The sequence below is a fragment of the Rhododendron vialii genome, chromosome 12a (genome assembly GCF_030253575.1).
Source record: "Rhododendron vialii isolate Sample 1 chromosome 12a, ASM3025357v1".
NCBI classification, from domain to species: Eukaryota; Viridiplantae; Streptophyta; class Magnoliopsida; order Ericales; family Ericaceae; genus Rhododendron; species Rhododendron vialii.
Genome location: NC_080568.1, coordinates 17,810,151 through 17,823,794, shown reverse-complemented (window position 1 = coordinate 17,823,794; position 13,644 = coordinate 17,810,151). Strand labels below are relative to the sequence as shown.

General features: G+C 36.2%; 1 long non-coding RNA gene across 1 annotated transcript; it reads right to left on the bottom strand.

The window, feature by feature from the left end:
- Positions 1 to 7,476: 7,476 nt before the first annotated feature.
- LOC131310030 (uncharacterized) lies at positions 7,477 to 9,294 on the bottom strand. Its single transcript, XR_009195087.1, has 3 exons — positions 9,084 to 9,294; positions 8,337 to 8,401; positions 7,477 to 7,757 (listed from the first exon to the last, which is right to left on the bottom strand). It is a non-coding gene; the product is annotated as an uncharacterized LOC131310030 (long non-coding RNA).
- Positions 9,295 to 13,644: the final 4,350 nt, after the last annotated feature.

Sequence of the window (13,644 nt, the reverse complement as noted above, 5' to 3'; positions counted from 1 at the left end):
TGACTTTTGAGGAGAGAGAAAGTCTTTTGTGTATAAATAGGACCACCTCTCTCCCTCTTTTAGGTCCTAGCTCTTTATTAACCTTAGTTATTTCTTCCATTAATGTTTTCTTTAGCTTTTCAAGAGTAATTTCCATAGAACTCAAGTAAGTTTGTTCTCGTGTATTAATTTCTCATTAATTAAAGTTGTTCGTACGACTTGGATCCTTTATAATATCAAGTTTGTTTTCGTTTTTATCGGTTAAAAATCATGTCTTGTTTTTATGCTTTCTTTTATGCTTTAGCTATGTGTGAGTAGTCGTTAGGCCAAGTCTCGGGATAATCTTTTCCGAGTACTTAGGTGGTTACTTGGTTCTCAAGCCCTCGAGCTTAAAATCATAATTTTCGGAATAGAGCTTAACTTGCATTTTTGGTCTAAACAAGGGGTGTTAACTCCTTTGTAAGGTGTTTAGCCAAGCGGTCTTGGCAAAAAGCTTACCGAGGGCTCGTGGCCTCCTATGTGTTCGACGAATATTAAAAACAAGTTGGTTCGTCTCCGTTTAATCACATCTTTCGTTAAACGTAGTCATTAAAGCTAAATTCTCCGGGCTTGAGCACGCGATCGTGACTCTTGCCTGAGTTATAATCGAGAACCGGTAACGGCTTAAGTCAAGGATTAGACGATCCCTAGACTTGCCTCTTTTAAGTTAATTAAGCATTTTCCTAGTCTTTTGCCTTGGCAATTTTCACCGTTTCAAAGCATCACCAAGTTGGCCGTCTTGAACGCTGCATTATACCATTTAAAATCTACAATCCAATTAAGTTATATTCGAATTCCCTGTGGTACGATCCCGGTCTTACCGGTTTATTATGCTACCGATGACCTAGCCCTACGCTTAGGGTTTTTCTCAACCTTATTTGAAGGCGAGGTTTGAAGGCTAAGCATTAGCATTGTTGTTAAGTTTGCTTATACATACCAATTTGCTTATTACAATGTGGATTAAAGCATCTTCAATGTATACTCTATATATAACTCCAAATCTCCCTTTCATTCCTCCATTTTGGAGGAATTATGCACTAGTCCAATCCATCCTCCATATTTGTCTCCATTTTGGAGAATTGATTTTTATTCTCCATATTTGGAGTATGAGGAAAGAAAACGAAGAATCCTTCAAAACCATTTTTTGAATATAAAACTAAAGAAATAATTAAAATTGACATTGAAATACACAATTATTGGACTTAAAGTGAGATAAAATTTGAAATGAAGATGAAGAATAGAGATATAGAGATTTATGGTTGGAGTGAACATGATTAGTGAATCCCTCTAAAATCACTTTTTGAGTATAAAACTTTATTTTGATCCTCCCAAATAGAATTATAGAGGACATTGGACTGGAGATGCACTTAGGAGGAGTAAATGGTACTACTGAAGAATTGTACTGTGACTTAAGATTTCGGCTCTCTCTGGAGACAATAAGCAAACGTCACCTGGGAGAACAAAAAAACAAAGACCAAAACTATATTTCTATTTTTTGGTGTTTAATGTTTTGAAGAACAAAAAGAAAACATATGTCCCCTAATTCGTATATCATTTACTTCTAAAATGTTTTCGCTAATACTTATGGTGACAAAATCAGATTATTTAGCAACAAAAATTGATTCGTCATCAAGAGTCATTTTTCTTGTAGTCATCGATATATTTTAGAAAATTGATATTCGGGCTCCACTTTTTACTGATAGCGCTCCACTTTGTTCATGAAGTTACTAGTAACTTCACGTTAAAATTAGAGCGCCATCAATAAAAAGTAGAGCGCAAATATCAATTTCCTATATTTTACTCATAATATGAACTTTAGGATATACTATTGTACTTTATTAAACCTAACACTCACAAAATATTGATGACTACTCCCTATACTTTAAATTGCATATTTATCCCTATACTTTAAAAAATTACAAATCCACCCAGTTATTAAATATAATAGAATTGACCCCAAAGTGATAATAAATTACACTTCAACCCCAATAGTGCTTCCATCATTGAAATTCATAGTGTTAATATACAAAATACCTTACGTGTTTCCTAATGCTCTTATGATCCAGTACTGCCACTACAACTTATCCCTTCACATTGTTATATTTGTTGATTACCTTTGCGAAGATACCGTGAACTTAGAAGGGACATTAGGATCACTGGTGGGTTGTGAACTTAGAAGGAATATGTAACTGATACTAGGTTAATGGATACTTTTACGAAGTTGTGTATGGGTTACATGCAGGTCCTTTATGATTTCATTAGCTCTGAATGAACAGTTAACAAATAAGGTTGCAAATGTGAAAATGTGCATTGTATGTGTATCCTCATTGTCGACACCATATTTAGCCCCACATGTGACAATTCAAGGTGTTCAATGATAACATCATTTCTTAGATCGAACCAGTTAGGTTGACATAATGATGGGGAAAATCGTACTGCAAAGGAGCGCAAAGTTTTCAGTAAAGGAAAACAGTCGCAGTAAGTTTTGTGTTGCTCCCACAGCGAGCTATATGACCATTTTGACAAGCATTACAAAACATCTTCATATGCGTACCCTATACATGAGGCACATCATTTTAGGATGAGCAAAGACCTCATTTCACTTGACGGTAAAAAATCAAGTCCTAGTGATCGGTCTGCATTGCCCTTGGAAGATTTAAATCTTTCATCATTATCAAATTTTGATAGCACTCTGTAAAATCAAATTTTTTGGACACAAAAATCTCTAATCGTATCAATCTTATCCCGCACACCACCAAACATCATACATGGTGGTTGTATAATGTCCCCAAGCCTTACCTCAAAGTATTGTACAAAATAGAGCTTGTTTGTTATTTTTACGAACTCTGCGTTGTATTTGGATCATGGACTTTGAGATCGAATCTCTTCAATCAGACTTTGGATAATCTCATACTTATAATTAAAACGCTCTTGATAAAAACTTTGGTCAATTGAATCTCATTTGATAATGCGATTGCACCACTATAAATCAATCAGCACCCACACGATCAATTTTTTTGTTGTTCAATAGGCAATTTTGGAAAATGGATGCCGCCACGACATCCCAAACATTCCAAAATATTATGATGAGTTTCCTAAATGAATTTTTATTGCCTTATTCGAAACGCGTTTTTCTGAAATTTGAACAAAAACGACACTGTCATCAAACTTAGAGCCCACTCTATGTTTGTGATATCATCGATGATGTAGCTTGGACTCCAATTTTTTTTTTGACCTCCATACTTCCAAATTCTATAACTAGGACCTTTAACGCACACACAGAACTCCCCCCCCCCCCCCCCCCCCCCCCCCCCCCCCGCCAATTTCATTTTATACCTTCCATCTGGAAAAATTTTAACTTCTCTATAGTCTCTCTCCACTTCTATAAGTCTTTGAAAATTATGAACCTCTACAATTAGGTGTGTGAGTAATCAAGGAAAGAAAAGTGTCCAAGAATAATAAACTAACAAATAGTGACAATGGGTTATGCTTACGCCTCAACCTAACCGTTGAAAAAGGTTGAATTATCCCGAGCGTAGGGCTAGGTCGCTGTTAGCATAATATCGGAAAGTCCAGTATCGTTCCCATAGAGAAAATTCTTTATAGCTTGCTAGGATTTGTAGATGCAAGGGTTTGTGGCGTTTAGACGGCCAATTTTTGGTTTTACTTTGAAAGATGATAAACACTTATGAAGATGACTAGAAATGAGTTTTTACAAATTAACCAAGCGGCAAGGTATAGAAGTTCATAACGCCCGTGACTTAGGCCAACTAACCATTTTTAACGAAAACTCGGTTGAATCGCACGACATAGGCTATCAACCGGAAGATTTAGCTAGGAAAACATAAAAAACTAAAAATGAAGTATAGAAAATGAAGAAGTTCTTTGGTTCTTTTGGCAAACACGAGGCGAGACATAGCTCACGAAACCATACGTGCAAGCATATGATCACTAGAGGTTAACATCGACAAATTTTGTTACATAAAAGGCGAACCACGCACATTTTCCATACCGAACCTCAAGTATTTAGTTGAGAAGGGCAAGATTAACATAAGCCACATGGCATTAATCACTCCGTGGCCAAGCCTAATTGATTACTCACACAACATGAAAAGACTAGAAAGCATGCTAGAATTGGAAGACATGTTTAACCGATAGAACCAAAATTAAACTTGATATTGTAAAAGATCCAACACATACGAACAAATTTAATATTCGAGAAATTAACGTAACGCAAATACCTTAATGTGTTCTTGAGGAATTTACACTTGAAAAGCTTAACAAGACATTAATGGAGAAAAACCTAAAGTAATAATGAACTAGATACAAGGAGAGAGATGACACCCTCTATTTAAACAAAGTGGGGTTTCTCTTTCCAAAAATATCTGAAAATATCCCAAAAGAAGCAACTATTCCATAAGTGGAAAGCCCAAAAAGTAAGAAATATCTAGCCGAAAGCTCCCCGTATCGATACGAATTATGCCAAGTATCGATACCATGTTGTTATCCTAAAATAGCCCTTCCCACGTAGCACTTCCGTATTGATACAGAAATAAAGCGTATCAATACAATATAACCTGATGCCCATGGAAGCCTACGCGTATCAATACACATTATGGGCGTATCGATACGCTGAGCTTATCTCAAGCCTTCAAGCCAGCCTCCAAAACTTGGCATCCAACGGCCCTCGAAAATCACCCGACACCTCACACCTTCATTCTTTGGTCACTTGGCACAAGTTCCACCGGGCGTGGATACTTGAACTAACTTGAGGGTTGGCATTGCAATCAAAGTACGCCTTTTAAGGACGTTTTACTTGAAACACTAAACAAACTACCTTATGAGCAAAATCACATAAAAAACGACGATAATAAATAAAAACGCCCCAAGCTAGGAAACTTTTAGCACCACGATCTTACAATCTTAGGTGCTAATCAAGTTGACTATCGATCCATTACTCTTTCTAACATCTTCTCTAATCGTAACCTTGTCCGATTTCAACCAATTTTTTTCTGTAGATCTTTTAATTCTTGTCAGAGGCTTTGCCCAATTTTTTTGAATAAACTGCACTTTTCCATCCCGATTTGCAATCAAGAGTTTGTTGGAATATTCTAAAATATTTAATAAATATTAAATGTAATTATTGGTGAATTATTTTAATCCAAGAGACATACCTGTTCAGGTTAAAAGAATAGACGTAAACATTGGATTTAAGCACAAAAGGTGTATCTATTCAAGCTAAATGAACAGTCGTGATCAAACCAAAAAATATGACTATTAGGGTTGCATGAATAGACATTGCTATTGGGATTAATCAAAGAGATGTAGTCTTTAGCTAACAGTCATGAACCGTGCCTACATAAGGACAAGGGGTTCTACCAATTGGTTGACAGATAATTAGAAAAATTTTGATTGTTTTTTCTCTCTAGAATTATCACCTGTACTTATTCTTGGCGGGCTCGCAAATCCAAAGGTATTTCGGTCTTTCTTCGTTAGGTTTTTTTTTTTTGAACAAATTCAGAAAATTTTGACTACTCAAAATCCTCCCAAAGGGCTACACCCCAAATCGGAGCCCATCAATGGGAACAAACCCACGATAATGGGTTATCCATGTGGTTTGGATATGAATCCTCTTGAGTACAGAAGAACACTACCCAAAGGGATAAAGTGTAACACCCTGACTTTTATAAACAAATAAGACGCTAGAAAGAATTAGAAGAAAATAATAAAAATTAGAGTATTTTCAGTGTATCAATCAATTTTTATTTTACAGATCGCCCCAACCCTATTAACAGCATCGCGACACGAAAGTGAGGCACGAGTCCCCCGCGAAACGGAAAGCCATAAGGTCCAAAGAATAATCCAGAAAGAAGGGTACTAGATATCCCTAGATTTTATAAGATATATTAAGATTTGATTGGATTTTATTAGATATTATATAGATTTTGTTAGATATTGTTAGATTATATAAGATAATTCTAGATTCCAATGGATTCTATGGGAGATAATTCTAGAAGATATGGTTAGATCTTATGAAAGATAATGTTAGATTTCATCTTGATATTCCTAGATATTGTAGAGATACTTTAGATATTCTTAAATCTTAATTGATATACTTGAATTTGTCTTAGATTATATAAGATTTTCTCTAGATTTTATTAGATAATTCTAGATTTTGTTAGATAATATAAGATATGGCTAGATATGTTAGGATATTCTAGATCTTGTAGTTTACAAGTATAAATAGGCCCCCTCCCCTTCATGCTCAACCAACACAAGCACACATATCACACACACGACACCAACAAAAGGAAGAAAGAAAAGAGAGAAAGAAGGAAGGAGAAGGTAAAAAAGAACAAGCGAGGAGAAAAAGGATTAGGTTCTAATACGATACGGTAAATTACGGAGGCAAAAAGGTGAGTTACGAATATACTCTGAGTACATATTATTTTTCTAAAACTTGTTTTGTGATTTTTTTTAAATCTTATATTGAATAAAAATAAATTATATAAGTATAATTGTGAAAAGAAAAAGATTTTTATAAAAAGACATGGGATTGATTTTCTTAAAAGGAAGTTTAATGAATATTGGTGTAACATTTGGGCGAAGAGCTCTAACGAGCTACGTTTGAATTGACACCTATGGATCGTGGAAAGGATACGGCCAGATATCCATTGGATTGATATCAATCCATTGTTTTGCTGGGGTCGCTCCCTGAGCTACCGCATTACTGCCCAAGACGATGGTCAAGGTGAAACTATGATGGTTAATTAAGATGATGATATGATGATTATAATGATGATTGATATATCTATCTTTGTCTCAATTGTGGTGATTGCAACTGGAATATGATTGTTCTATCTCTTATAATTTTGCAAGTTGATGAATTATTATGCTATTTTTTTTATCCTACTTAATCACATATTTATTATGTGGCCTTAATATATCGTAACTTACTGAATTGGTTTTGTGTTTCAGGTATTCAAGGTGATGAGCACCCAATATTGTAGATATTTGGTGCGACTAGTCCCGTTTTATGTTGTTTTAACTTTCATTTATCTAGCTTTTATACGATATTGTACGTAAGGTGTGTTTTTAGTATTTTTAGGTAAAACGTGCAAATAAGACGCATTTTAACGCCATGCATGGCCAAGTGCTTCCAAGTACCCGAAAATTCTGTCGGCCCCTTAAAATCTATCTAAATATGAAAAAATGACTTTCCAAAAAAGTATTGATTTTCGAGGTTAAAAATGGCGGTAATTGTCACGTCATGCTATCCCTAGACCCCTTATAAGGGAATCACAGCCCGTGACCGGCCGACAAGGCCTTCTTACATAACCAAATGGGCTCAGAAAAAGTGCTCTAAATAAAAAAAATGAACATTTGCAGAAGCGATTAAGAAAACGTCACTTAAATTTATGGGGTCTATTGATAAAAGTAACCATAAACAAGTTTAAGCAAAATGAGCACAACCCATTTGGTCTAGAGCATCCATACATTGATAACTTTCATGATATCATAATTACATTAACATGCACATCCATAGCCTTCCCTAAATTACATAGCTTACGTACATCACTTTGCAAAAATTATATACATCCTTGGTAATGAGGGGAACAAGTACAAAACATGCCCAAAAATACAAGTCTTCTTTCTACTTCCTTTCTATATGCAAAACGATTTCATGAAGCCCAAACTTGCACAAAATATTGCACCTATAAGCTATCATACTTCATCACCTGAAATTGGTAATTAAATCGTCAGCTGAAAGCTCAGTGAGTAAAGCTCATACTCTAATTTGGGTTTTGAATATTCAACACACATATAGCACACTAGTTACGAACATTTAAAAGAAATCCAAAAGATATTTTACATGAAAGCATAAAGTACTCGGACACATTTACCTAGCCAATACCGCCAAGCTTACCACATACATACACATACATGACACATATCGGGATTCCGGCCGATTATTGGTACCCATCGGCAATGGCACATACCTGGATATTATAGAACCCTCCAAGAAGGCACATAATAGATAATATAAAACCCTCCAAAAGAGCACATAATGCTGGCTATTATGGCACCCACTAGCGGGCACATATAGTGAAGTAAGGGGCATGACATACATACTTCGTAAATCAAAACTTGTAACATACATACTTCAAACATTTTAGGAAATACATTAAGGAACATTTTCATTATAACATAGCACTCAAAACACTTAGACATATCACTTCATAACATAGAAAATCAAGTCACACTTCATAAAAAAAGAGTTCGTAAAATTTTCCATTTCAAAGTATGAGGTTACTCACCTTCCTTTGCACTTCAACTAAACATCAATTTGTATCCCTTGTATCCTTCGCTTGATCACCAAATCCTAAGTATTGTATATGCACATATATTATTTACACAAAGAATTCCTGAAAACAAAAATGCATATGCATGATACCTAAAATGACCACTCAACGTACTTTCACTTAAAGAATTCTTGAGAACAAACCATACAGAACTAGGTCCTAATACTTTTACCACATAAAGATCACTTATATGCATATTCTATCAAAATTATTCAAGAATTAACAAGGTCAAAAACTATGCCCTTGAATTAAAAGAACAAAGACTAAGACTGCAGAATTCAGCGCTGTTCGAAACAGAACGCAGCTTAGTAAACGAATTGTTTAAAATTATTCTCTTTGAGTTTTACTCTAATTTTTGGACACGATATACTAGACACATATGGGTACCTCACATAAAAATTATAGAAAATAACGTGATAGAAAACTAGGTCAAACTCATCAAAAACCGAAGGCCAAAACAGAGGTTTAGCAGTAGCAGTAAAACAGAGCGCAGTCTAGTGCGAGATTTTTTTAGACTTCGTTTTAAGGTATATTAATCCCAAATTTTTACACGACATTTTAGACTCATTGAGGGACATCCCATAAAAATTTCGTAATTTTTGAAGATGATTTACTATGTCTAATAATTCGTTGGCATAAGGTACAAAAATTCAGCAAATCTCTGGACAGATTTCTCTTCAAACTCACTACAAGAAAACTTACATTTTTTAGGTTTAAATCATGGATTGAGAGAGCTTCAAAAACTTGGGTGAGAGATGGATTTGAGATTGAATCTTGCTCCAAGAACTTGATTGAACCCTAGAACCAAAACCCTAGAAGTAGAAGATGGGAAGACTTCTTGATTTTTTTTCTTGAGAGGAGAGAGAGAGAAAAAGAACGTTGGAAGAATAAGAGGGTGAGAGCCATTTTTTTTTTCTTCCTTCTAAGTCTGGAATTGTCTAGAAAAGGGGTGATCTAATTATCAAATGAACCGTCACATAACATTCTCTTCAAATAAGGACCCAATAATAGTTTCACATTGACCCATAACCTTGTTTTATGAATCCCTATATTTTGTCTTAGGAAATTTGACACATAACACATAAATCATATGCATGGCATATAATTCAAATATAATTTGTGTGTGTCACATAGCACATAAAGGACACGTAAGCACTTAAAGCCACATAATTTAACATCTATGATTAACTTATACTTAAATAAGCATGATTAGCATAATTAAACATTTTGGGTGTTACAGTAATTGATCCTTGAATTTGTCTAAGAGTAACTACAAAGTTTGAAGGTTTTATTTGGAGAACAAGGTCATGTTTTGAGCCATTTTCTCTTGAAAATTACATGCAGTTTTCCATTTTACACTAAAAGTGGGGGTTGACATTTTGATTAATTGGAATCTTGAAATTCTGGTAATGCCATTGTTTCCAAATGGGGGGTACTTTTTTATTTTCATTAAATGAATTAACTTAAAGAAAATGTAAAAGAAAGATTTAAAATGTAGTCTTTACTTAAGTTTAGAGAATGAAAATAAAGTACTGTGGAGCTGTGGATGGGAGCTGTTTGCTGAAGCTGAAAGCAGAACTAGAGATAACCTCCCTGTATCGATACAGTCTTCTTCTGTATCGATACGCATTGGCTTATTGAGACAGTAAATGTTGTATCGATACGGATTAAAACCGTATCGATACCAGAGCGTTACGGAAAAATGGTCATTTCAAGCTTAGCAGTGTGGTATCGATACTTTCAATAATTAGTATCGATACCACGAGCCTTCGGCCAGATATTTGCTACATTTGAACTTTCCACTTATGGAATACTTACTACTTATAGTATGTTTGTAGGATATTTGTTGGGAGAGAAGTTGAGTTGTATAAATATCCTTCTCTCCCACTTTATCTAATAATCTATTTTATGTTCTAGCTTTAGTTCTCTCTCTAGGAGAGACCTCCATTGTTGTTCATGCTTTTCCTTCTGTAATTTCCTTAGAACTCAAGTAAGTACTTGTCTTATGTTAATTTCTCGTTTATTAATGTTGTAGCTATGCTTTAGATCTTTGCATAAATCAAATTTATTTTCGTTTTCTTCGGTTAAATCTTTTGCTCTATTTTCTTACCATGTATAGTCTTTTAGCTATGTGTGAGTAGTGGATAAGGCTTAGCCATGTGGGAATAACACCTTGTGATTTAGGTTAATTTTGCTCTTCTCAACTTAAGACTTGAGGTTTGGTTTGTAAATGTACGTAGTTCGCCCTTTTATGTAACAAAACTTACCGATGTTAATCTTCGATGATCATGTGCTTGCTCACACAGTTACGAGAGCTATGTCTCGGTTCGTGTTTGCCAAAAGAATCAAAGAACTTGCTCGCTTTCCAAACTATGCTTCTAGTTCATGACTTTGATATTTAGTTTGAATTCAAGTCTTGGCGTTATTAATCTCCGGTGATCATTGGCTTGCACACATTATTCCGGGAGCGATGTCATGCCTTGTGTTTAGCTTGTTATTCAAACTCTATATCAAGTTTAACCATTTTTATAGCTAAATATTCTGGTTGATAGCCTATGCCGTGCGATTCAACCGTGTTTTCGTTGAGAATTGTTAGATGGCTTAAGTTACGGGCGTTAGTAACTCCATTGCCTTGCCGCCTTTAATTCTTAGTCCAAACTCATTTTCTAGTCTTTTTCATAAGGGTATTTCTCACCTTTCAAAGGAAAATCAAAAGTTGGCCGTCTAAACGCCACAAACCCTTACATCTACAATTCGAACAAGTTATTTTCGATTCTCTGTGGGTATGATCCCGACTTTTCGGTTATTATGCTATCAACGATCTAGTCCTACGCTTGGGGTGGTTTTCAACCTTATTAGAAGGCAAGGTTGTGGCGTAAGCACAAGGTTAAGGAAGGTTGTCATTATATGTGGAAGATTCCAGTAGTTGTGGCTAAATAATAAAAGGATGTGATGACAAATGGCACGTGTGTGTTGGCCACAATGATATATTTTACTTATTGAAGTTCAAAGTTTGTATTAAGTTCGGACGCTAATAAGCTCTGTTGTAATATATTTTAAATTATAGACTTGGGAGCTTTTAGAATAAAATTTTATGGTTGTTGATATCAAGGCCTGTGGTAATTTTTAAATCACTGGCCATGTCACAAATTTTACCCTTCAAATTTGGGTCGTGACATAAAGAGAGTTCCACGTGGGGAGCGGACGCAACCAGAGAAGAAGACGACAGTTGTAATTTGATGCGCCTCACCATCCTCTCCTTCGAGCAACTCACTACGGAAATAGAAACACCAACAAAGGGAAGCAAAAGTTCCATGCAGGGAATGACACTCTCCCAAACAGGAGAGAAGCAAGGCAAAACCAAAAAATAAAGACAATCAAAAACACCTCCGATCGCCAGAACTGTTAACAAAGCCGCCGCCATGAGACTAACCACTTATTTGTCGGAGGGGACGCTGAACCACCCACAAAACACCACGGACAAACCAAATTTGACCCTCATGAGGTTTGGAATGGAGCCGATGAGGATGGAAAAGATCCTCCATCACTGTGGGTGATGGAGGTTAGGTGATGAAGGTAGCAGAGAGCTTCGATCGAGAAGAGCATGAGGTGGTCGGCGTGAAAGAGAGAGGGGGGGAGGGGAGGTAGAGGTGGTGGAGGCAGAGCCCCCCCCCCCGTCTACTGCTGAAAAGCAAGGGAAATGGGAGGGGGCGCAAGCCCTAGCTCTTGGAAGTTAGAGAGAGAAAGTTTTCCGTCTTTCTTCGTTGGTGCATAACGCAGTTAGGCAATAGTTTAAAACTAGACTTCATTTTATCTTAGAGACGGCTTCATTATAACTCGATGGACACCAAATTCTCTCAAACTAGTGGGGTCGAATATCGTTTTAAGGACGATGACATTGTAATGCGACTTGAAGCAACCCTTCACTCCATTCCCTATTTATCCTCTTTCATCGATTTCGATGAATTTGCATCCACATAGTCTAGGTTTACTTTGGGAGACTTGTAGCCTAACTGACTTCGAGCCAAAAGGGTGACGGCAATCTGTTATGCTGCTCGACCTAGACCAAAAGACCTCAAAATAAATACGTCAAAATTACAACAGCAAAAAAATTCTAATTTCTTTCCTAAACTATCCCCTTTGTCTAATTACTTTCTTTGAAAAAATACTTTCTTTTTAAAAAACTTTGTTCTTTCTAAAAATACCCTTTTTTCCTAACTACTAATTTAATTCTTTCCAAAAATATCTCTTTTACAAACTAGTTTTCTTTCTAAAAATACCATTTCTTCCTAAACACTAATGTCTAATTAGTTTCTTCCAAAAAATACCTTAGCCATAAAAAATACCCTCTCTTCTTGGCTATTATGCTCTTTTTGGTCCTGCAGGCCATCCTCATCTCGAAAGCCCCTTGACGGCAACTCTTTGAGCCTCCGAATTAATGAGGGTGCAATTTTGCATTAGCACCTCCTGCATCCCTTGGGTCAGGGAGCATACTTGCTCACCGAGAGCATTAAAGAGCTCTAGGGCTAGGTGCGCCGCCTAATCGACCTTGACCATCAAGAATTTGGTTTTCCTTAACTTGGTTGAACGGAATCTATTCTTTAGGGATTTGTTCCTTAGGAATCTGGCCGTCGTGAGGGTTTTGCCCTTCTAAAACTAGCTTATGGGGGTTTCTACTCCGCATTTGCATCTTGAGATATAGTAGCTCAAGTATTTGCCCTGGAAACTGTTTCACCAAAATAAATATTGAATTTGTTACGAAAAGAAACATTTCTCATAGATGGCACCAATTAATGAGTCGGCTTCCAGTGCGGTCAATTTCGATGATTTGCAAAAGAGAAATTGACACTAATATGGTGTCAGCCAACAACTCTCTGATGCCTAAATTAAAAAGTTTTTTTTTTTGGAGAAAACAATATGGAACTCAAGCGAATTAGGGTGCGTTCATGGGATGTTGATAAGGACGGCATGCACTAGTAGCTCCAATAGCCTCAGCTTTCATAGATCCCATAGGATTAGGAATCTCGGGCTAATTGGACTGTGTTGTAGCTATTCCCATGGGGATAGGGGTTGTGCAGGAGAGTCTTGACACACTTAGGAATTCCGCTTGGGATGTCTCTACTAGCATTCGTAGTTATTCGATACACTTGGCCGCTCATAGTCCGAGCAGACCCTTAATTAGTAGAGCCGAGCAGGCTTTTCGTCAGTGGTCAATGGTCGGTTTATGCCTATCAAACATCGTTAAGTACATGATCTAAGAATT